This window comes from Dasypus novemcinctus, chromosome 22 (genome assembly GCF_030445035.2).
Source record: "Dasypus novemcinctus isolate mDasNov1 chromosome 22, mDasNov1.1.hap2, whole genome shotgun sequence".
NCBI classification, from domain to species: Eukaryota; Metazoa; Chordata; class Mammalia; order Cingulata; family Dasypodidae; genus Dasypus; species Dasypus novemcinctus.
In genome coordinates, this window is record NC_080694.1 from 60,859,430 (window position 1) to 60,869,032 (window position 9,603).

The window sequence follows — 9,603 nt, forward strand, 5'->3', positions numbered from 1 at the left end:
AGTGACGCCCTCTGTCGTGTCTGTAAATCAACCCAAAACCTTGCAGCTGCATTCTGCTTCTGTAACCCTGCTTGCAAAATATCGCCTAGCAACATATTAGCCAGTGAGCAAAAGTTATGTGAAATCCTATATAAACCTATGAAAACTGAAAAACAGGTTCAGAATTTGGAGATTAACTCTCCTCTGGGCCCACATGTAATAAAACTTTTCATCCATCTCTCTGGAGTGCCAGTTTTGGGTCTTTCTGTGGTTCAAAACTCCTGGCTTTGCTGCAACATTTGGTTCCCTGACCAGGAAACCCAACCACACTGGCCCTTTGAGCCTCTGGTTGGGACTAGTGGGCATGGACAGCAGAAAGCTCCACACAAACTAGGTGGCACCACCTGTCTCCTTAATGGGGCCTTCTTTGGGGAAAGGATCCCTGTAGGCCATGTCCTCCATGCTGTCCTGACTTGGTGGAGAGGTGGATTGAACAACATCAGGAAATGTAGGAAAGGTGAAGGTCCAGGGTTCTGAGTCCCAGTCAGCCCTGTCTCCGGACAAAAGGGGAGACTGATCACCTCATAAAATATCAAGATTTGAGATTCCAGGATAGGGCAGTCCCTTGGGTGGGACTGTGTAACCTCTGAGTGATTGAGTGAATGAATGGGGACTGCAGAACTTGCCTCTGCTGATCCAGTTTGTGGCTCCACAGTCTGTACTATGGAATCTGAGTGGGCCCCAACCTGCACTCCATGGCTGTGTCATATGGCATAACAGCTAATCTGGACTCTACATGGACACCTTAGCTAAAATGAGCCTAAGGTCTCATGAGAGATGTGGACAGGAGGGCATCTGAGTGGCCTTGCGAGAGGCCACCCATCTTTTCTTTGTCCCATGACACTGGATCAGGGAGGAAATCATCACAATCCAAACTCACAGTCTTAGAGTGTATGTTAAAAAACTTTAAGAGCGGCATATCCAGGGATTATAGAGTCTATATGTCCCCTAGAACACTCTGAACCCTGTGCAAAGTAGAATGGCCTAAGTTTAGTGTTAATGAGCCCCCAGAAAGAACCCTAGTGGTGGCCAAAGTTTGTGCAGTTTGGCAGGCAGTCACTGAAGTCCTTGGCCACCCTGATCAGTTTCCCTATATTAATTCCTGCTTAAATATTGCCCAAACCCTGACCTCTTAGGTTTGATTCTGTGTTGAAAGGAAGCATCAGAGCGGGGTCCTAGTAGCTCAGATTGCCAGACCTTGAAAGCCTGTTATTCTAAAAGGACCTCTGGAGAAAGATCCCCACCATATGTTCCAGCCATTCTAGGGCATCCTCCTGCCCCGGAGCCTCCCCAAGCAGATATCCAAGAGACTCCTCCACCTTCAGTTTCCCTGGGCCCATCAGCCTCCTCCCCTGAGGGGGATCCTGAGACCCCTTTGGCAAGAAGACTTTGGTCCACACAGCCTGCACTTCAGATGCCCCTCAATGAAACATGGAGCCCAGTCCAGATTAGTGCAGGTATGACTGTCCAACCGAAAGGCCAATCCTGTTTCATCAGCATTTCACAACCAGAGATCTTTCACACTGGAAGCACTACCCCCCTACATATTCAGAAAACACTCAGACTCTTATCAACCTCATGGAGTTCATTTTCCAAACCCTCTGCCCCATTTGGGATGATTACCACCAACTCCTCCTGTTCAATATGGAAGAGAGATGCTGGATCCTCACAGAGGCCAGAAAGTGGTTGCAAGAACAGAGCCCCACAGGTGTCTTCAAGCCAGAGGAATGGGCCTGTGAGGCGGCACCGGAATCCCAACCAGCCTGGGACTTTAACACAGATCAGGGGTGGGCTGCCCTTCAACGTCATTGAGAAGCCCTCCTAGAGGGGTATGGGAAGGAGCAAGGCAGCCCACAAACCTGTCCAAAATGGCTTCTGTCAGTCAAAAGCCTGAAAAATCTCCAGGAGATTTCTATGAGAGATTCTGTGAGGACTTCAGGATCTACACCCCCTTTGACCCAGAGGCCCTGGAAAAGCCAGAGGATGGTCAACGCAGCTTTCATCACCCAGGCTGCACCAGACATCAAAGAAAAACAAATGAGTTCACAGAGATAAACATCTCCCAGCTCCTCAAAGTCACAAACTAAGTATTCATTAATTGGAACAAACTTGCTGAGGGGGAGCAAAAAAGCAAATAAAAAAACAGGTCTTCCTACTAGCAGCAGCCTTAAAAATTCAGACCCAGCCAATCTAGAAAGGTCACCCCCAAATGGGGGAATACTTCACCCTGGAACTCCTGCTGCTGCCAGTACTACCTGGGGCTGCCTGGTTTACATGTCTGAATTTAAAGAATGCTTTTTTCCCCCTTCTACCTGCAGGTAGCTACCCAGAGTCAGTCACTATTTGCTTTTAAATGAAAGAATCCCAACACTCAAAAAAAAAAAAAAAAAAAAAAAAAGCCCTCAAACTGCAAGCCCCACTGCCAGTGCCTCACCTGTCCCTTTTATAACAACACATTGAAAAGCTAAACTATACCTGGGAGAGACAGGCATGAACAAAGAGAAAATGAGGGCACCATACCACAGAGAGAAACTGGCTACTCCCAGATAGATGAGTCTTCATCCAAAGGAGGGCCACCTACACCCTGGTCCAACAATACCACCAGCTCACCCCCCTGGGAAAGACTGCTTTAGGAGCCCTGCTCAAAAAATATTACTACATTGCCCAGATGACCTTGCTCTGCACCACTGTTAGCAGCTGTTGCCAAACCTGTGCTAAAAACAACTCCTCCCAAGATCCCCAGGCCCTGGCCAGCATCCAACACAGGAACTGCCCCTTTGAACAACATAATAATGGACTTTACAGAAATAAAACCAAGTCAAAAGTATAGGTACTTATTAGTATTAATATGCACCTCCTTGGGCTGGGTCAAGGCCTTTCCCACCCACACTGAAAAACAAAAAAAGTAACTAAAGCTTTGCTCCAAGAAATAGTTCCTCAGCATGGGATGCCTTTATCCATAAGCAGCAACAATGGCCCAGCTCTTGTGTCAGCCATCGTCCAAGAGCTAGAAAAATATTAGGAATTAAGTAAAAGCTCCACACAGTATGTAGGCCCCAATGCTCAGGGAAAGTAAAATGCAGAAATCAAACCCTCAAAACCACCCTAGCCGAAGGATGTAAAAAATAAAAAATAAAAAAATGGCCTCCCATGAATAAGTCTTCTCGCATTAGCCCTCCTTAACATCAGACTGCAGCCCCCAGATCCTCAGCCTTTTCGTCTTTTGAAGTTCTGTTTAAGCAACCACCCCAATTATTCAAATTTTCAAGGGAATTCTCAGGCTCTTAGGAAAAAATGGCCAGGATTCTATCCTCCAGCAGTTAAAAAAACCTTTGTCCAAATACACAATATTGTCCTGTCTTGGGATCCCATCCTATTAAGCCACCAGTACAAAAACCCTTACCTGGAGACCTAGTTTGGGTAAAAGACTGGAAAAATAACCCCTCAACCCTACCTGGATGGGTTCACATACTGTTATCCTTGTAACCCCCACTGTTTTCAGAGTTTCAGGTATTGGTCCTTGGATTTATCATACTAGAGTTAAAAGGGCACACTCCAGCAAGAAACAAAACAACAGGACAACTCACCCAGTACCTGACTGTCCCTTGAATATCCAAATTGCCTGGACCAGTGAGAATCCCATCACCTGACTAGATGGGCCCCTGTTCCCTTTGGTTCCTACTCCTCTTCAGACTGCTCTCCTTGCTGTTTGGGACTGGACTGGCAGCCATGGCTCCCAGAAACTGGAGTGTAGCTGAAGGGACACTAATCTTAATAGTGTACTTGTGTCTTGTAGAATGCTTTACTACTTTAAGTTGTTTTCCACTTAACTTGAGTAACACCGAATAAAAATTTGGGGGCACTAAAGGGGGAAATTGTTAAAAAATAAAAAGCATAACTTTTCAAAAATATCTAACACGTCACTCTTACCCCCAGTTCTGCAGATCGGCCTGTGAGAGAGTGGCCTTGCAGGAGAATATCAAATAAATAACTCCTGCCCCCTGTTTCTGTAAATCAGCCTGTGAAAACATGCCTAACAAGAAGACATCAAATGAGTGACATCCCCCTCTCTGCTTCTATAAGTCAGCCAACAACCTTGCAGCTGCATTCTACTTCTGTAACACTGCTTGCAAAATTCACCTAGTAAGACATTAGCCAAAGAGCAAAAGTTATGTGGATCCCACCTGAAATCCTATATAAACCTATGAAAACTGAAAAATAGGTCTCAGAATTTGGAGATTAAGTCTCCTCTGGGCCCACACATAATAAAACTGTTCATCTATCTCTCTGGAGTGCCAATTTTAGGTCTTTCTGCAGTTCAGAGCTCCTGGCTTTTCTGCAACAAAACAGTTCTATGGATTTTTAAAACACTTTTTTTCTAGTAATATATACACAGCCTAAAGTTTCCCCTTTTATTCACATGAAAAAAATATATTTAAGTGCTGCTAATTACATTCACAATGTTGTGCTATCATCACCATCATTACCAAACTCTTCATCCCAAATGGAATCTTTGTACTGTTTAAGAGTTAACTACAACCCCTCCCCCCATTTTTACTCCCTTACCCTGGGCCCTGGGACCAACATTCTACTTTCTGATTCTGTGAATTTGATTATTCACTTGATTTTGTATGAGGCAGGGATCTATGTTCTCTGTTTTGCATACAGATTTCAGGAGAAATAGAGTTTTAATGATATTCTACAAACAGAATAACAGATTGTACAAGAAAAAATATGAAAGTAATGTAATTATCAAAATCTATGAGAAAAAGAGAGGAGATGACAGTGTCAGATAAGTTCTTAACTTTCATGTAAGGCTGATTAATCAAAAAATGAAAGAATAAATATAGCGTTATGGTGGTAATCAGCAGGTGAAATAATTAAAAATTATTATACTTCATTGCTTTTGTGGAACAAGAAGTGGTTGAGGAATTTATATATTAACATGTATGTATTTTATTATAATTACAGACTTAAATAATTATAATTAAAACAAAAATATGGGAGAATAGCAGAAAACCATTAGGAGGGGGTTGATATAGTCTGATTAATAAAAAATTGGTAATAATTTTCCCATGTAAACTTGCTAATTTCTCTAACAGTGTATTTAGAAAATCATTTTTCAAGAACTCTAAAAAGAAAGATTAATGCAAACTCCTGCAATTATTAGTATAGAGAATGTTGAATTGGAATGGTAATTGATTTTACTAATCATCTTGATTTGCTAGGGATTCCATTTTATCCAGGGAACTATAAAGAAGAAAAAGAGGTTAACTGAAGCAGGCTGACATACCAATCCTCCTTAGCAGTACTGATAAAACCCACACCCCAGCTTGGGAGCCTGACATGTAACAAAGAGTTCAAACTGACATGAGCAAAGTTTGCTAATCTTCACCACAATCTTACTTCCACATCCTGCTTGCTAATTACCGAACTGGGCCTCAAGGACAGCCCCCTGGTGTCATAGTACATGGAATGCAGGTACCAAGTCTAAATCATGACCCCCTATCCCTCCTCATTACCCCAACACCTTCACTTTGTCTCAAGCAGCCATATAAGCTTCTCCCTCAGCTCACCCCTTGAGCAGAAACCTCATTTGGTGCTGCTCCTGCATTAATGCAACTTTATCTCAGTAAGCTTGCTCTGTAACCCCTTTTTAAGTATGTTTATTTTATTTTCAGTACAACAAGGAATATGGACTATTTGTAGTTTCCAAAATAATTCTCTGATGTTTTTTTGAGTACTGACTGAATGAATGCTGAATGAACTAATTTTATTAAAAGTGGTCTTACTTTGTATCTTTTTTTATTGAAATTACCTTCACAGCTAATTTCCATTCAATTTTTTAAAGATTTATTTTATGTATTTTTTACCTCCCCTCCATCATTTGTGCTTGCTCTCAGCTCTCTGTATCTGTCCATTGTGTTTTTCTGTGAATGTTCATCTTTTTTAAGGAGGCACTGAGAATCAAACTTAGAACCCCCTTTATGGGAGCGAAGTGCCCAATCGCTTGAGCCACATCTGCTCCCTACTTGTGTCTCTCATTGTTTCCTTGTTGTGTCATCTCATTGCATCAGCTTTCCACACCAGCCCATCCCATCAGCTTGCTGTCATGCCTGTCTTCCTTAAGAGGCACCAGGAACTGAACCTGGGACCTTCTGTGTGGTAGGTGGGCATCAAACTGCTTGAGCTGCATCTGCTTCCCTCCACTGAATTTTATTAAGTATAAAATACCATTGTAAAATTGAGGAATTATTAAGTGGAGATAAATGTATTATCATTATGTGAGCTCTTGCCTTAACACCCAGTGTAAAATTTTGGAAAAAATCAAAAGGTTAAATATTGATTTTATCACTCTTCTAAATTAGTGCTGTCTAAATAGACTAGAATCAATGCACAGTGCAGTCTTGCATGCAAACGACACACCCAAATCATTCATTTCACCACTCAATTTTGAGGGAAGGACAATCTAGAGTAGACCTGCCATCTCCAGAGAAAAGAGCAAGAATGGAGGAAAAATAGGAAGATGTTCTCTGCAAGCAAGAGAGCAAGGGAGGCTCACTGGAGCAACTCAACCACTAAGCAGGCAAGAAGAGAGCATCTGGAATGAAAGGCTTGTGTGGGCCTTCTCCCAGGGAGGTGGAACAATGTCAGGTCCAATTCCTGTTGCCCCTGAAGCTTATTTGAATTTGAGGCCCTCCTCTTTAAGAAAAAAGAATACAAAATTATGAGTACAGAACTACTATAACTTTGTTATGGGGCTATATGAGGGGTGCTAGAACTTAAGCTTAGTTGGCTTGATGGTGTGTCTTCCCCTGGGAAGAGATGAAAGAACAGAAAGAGACCTGAGAATACAGAAGTTTAAAATTGTCCTTCCTCTGTCCCTGATAATTTTCTCCAAAGGGGCTGCATCATAAACCAGAGGCCTGTGGACTAGGAACAGTGAAAGTTTATCTCAACAGCATTTGCTAGCAAAGGCCTGAAGCCTGTCTAAACTTTAAACAGTTCCACTAAGCAGTGCTGGGCAGCTTCAGAGCACACGCTTCCTTTAATGACAAATATTTCATGCCATGCATTAGCTGGGATCCTCTTTGGTGGTTCAGCAATGTAAAAAGCTGTATCTATTTCATTTGCTTTTGTCTAATCTTTATTATACATCCATTTTTTCCTGAGTAGTAAAAGCTAGCCCTGGATGGAGATATACAAAGACTTTTTTTCCCCTATTTGCAGCTGATTTAGGGAAGAATCACAGGATTGGGAATTTGGGCACCCTTCTACAGCTTCTCAAAATTCCTTAATTTTTGTGCATGTGGAAAGAAATCTCATGTTACTGCAGTCCACAAATGGACATAAATGATAATTCTGATTTTTAAATTTCTCATCCACCATTAAATGACCTATTAATATTGTCTTATTTGTGGTTATTTGCCAATTATTCTGAACTTGATGTTCATAAGCTGTGGTAGTCCTGTTTAGTATCCAAGTGTGATACACTAATGAAATAAAAAATGTATATATCTGTATTTCTTGGTAACAACAGATTATTAGTTGAAATAATTTTACTTTACCGTACAGTCAATGATATTCAAATGCCTTATACTTCTATAGAATATGTTAATACTAATATAAAATATTTATTAATATACTCATATCTAATACCATCTTATATCCTCTTTGAAGTATCACATTCTCTGTCCCAGTTATTATGGTTTATATCTGAAATCTCATTTAATAGTCACAATTTGATTAAGAAACTATTCCTATTTTGTAGGAAGTTAAATGAAGCCCATGATTATAACTTGGCAAAGAGATGAAAGTTAGCAATGGTGGAGGAGGTGTATACAATTGACAGTCCCTGACTGTAAAGATTCTGTGCATTCTTTACCCAGTTCTGGCCTTACCATGTGTGACACTTTGAAGTTTTATAAATCCCAGAAAAGATCATATTGCTTGAACTAATCCATAACTGTGGGTGTGGGGTCCTTTGATTGCATTAGATTCAATTAATGGACCTTTTGATTAGATCACTTTAGGGCCTTTGATTGGACTATGTCAGTGAGGTGTGACCCAGGTTGGGTCTCTGCCTTCTTGCTGGAGGATTATGTAAGAGGAGAACTGAAAGCAGAAGCATGGGGAAAAACAGCTGCCATTTTTACCCTGCCATATGAGAGAGAGGTTCACCTGCAGCCACAGAAAGTCCAAGAAGCCTGGAGAGGCTGAGGGAGGTCCTGGGAGCCGGAGGCTTGAATCTGAGGAGCAGAGGAGAACAGAAAGAGCCCTCCACGAGGCAAGGCCCTCTGAGCAGCTCACATCTGAAAGAGGGGAGGCCCGGAAAGAGATGAGCCATATGACTGACAGACCGCAGCTGATTATGAGGAGAAGGTGAACCTGGAGGGGACAGCAGGTACCTCAGCCAGATCAGCCACCACCTTTGTAGTAGGAGGCTAGGATCTGCCAGCATCTCTGATGATGCCATGATTTGGACATTTTCACAACAGCATGTACTGTAATATTTTCCCCTAATAAATCCCATTGGAAAAGTCAACCCATTTCTGGTATTTTGCACTGGCATCCTTAGCAAACTAAAACACCATATATGTTGTTCTGCAGACTGCCATGCAGAGTCTGCAGTTGGGAAATCACTCAGCAGATGTTCACCTTTTACAACTCCTTGTGGTTCTAGGTACAGAATACCCACCATGGAATGAGCAAATCAGACATTTAGCTCTTTATTTCAGCCTGCTGGGACTGTTCAGTTGCACACCCACTCACATCATGCTCTTCTCCCTGGTGCTTGACATCTTCACGGGGGAGGTCTTGGGAAATGCTCTCCTTGTTCTCCTCATCTACTTGAATAATGGCTCCACATGCCCATGTACTTCCTCCTCAGCCAGCTCTCCCTCATGGACCTCATGCTCATCTGTACCACTGTACCCAGAATGGCCTACAGCTACTTGTCTGGCAGGAAGTCCTTTTCTGTAGCAGGCTGGGAAGCCCAGATATTCTTCTCTGTGTCCCTCTTTGGTGCCAAATGCTTCCTCTTTGCCATCATGGCCTATGACCACTACATTGCCATTTGCCCCCCTCTTCGAGACCCCTACCTCATGAGCCAGAATATGTGCAGACTCATAAATGCCTCTTCCTGGGTCCTTGGATCCTTTTATGGGATTGTTGGTGTGGCAGCCATTTTGTCCTTCCCCTATGGTGGCTCCCAAGAGATCGCCCAGTTCTTCTGAGATATGTCTGTACTCTTCATTCTCTCCAGCACGGATACATCTGCAATATTTTTTTAATAGTTAGTAGCAATATTTTTTTTAATTTAATTTTATTTATTCACTTTTAAAAAAATATTACATTCAAAAAATATGAGGTCCCCATTCACCCCCATTGCCCCCACCCCACCACTCCCCCCACAGTAACACCCTCCCCCATCATCATGGCACATCCATTGCATCTGGTGAGTACATCTCTGGGCATCGCTGCACCCCATGGCCTGTGGTCCACACCATAGCCCACACTCTCCCAAGTTCCATCCAGTGGGCCATGGGAGGACATAAAATGTCT

The 9,603-nt window shown here is 42.5% G+C and overlaps 1 pseudogene; it reads left to right on the forward strand.

Annotated features, from left to right (window-relative positions):
- The first annotated feature begins 8,655 nt into the window (after positions 1-8,655).
- On the forward strand, positions 8,656-9,275 carry LOC139437351 (olfactory receptor 2M3-like; annotated as a pseudogene).
- The last annotated feature ends 328 nt before the right edge of the window (positions 9,276-9,603 follow it).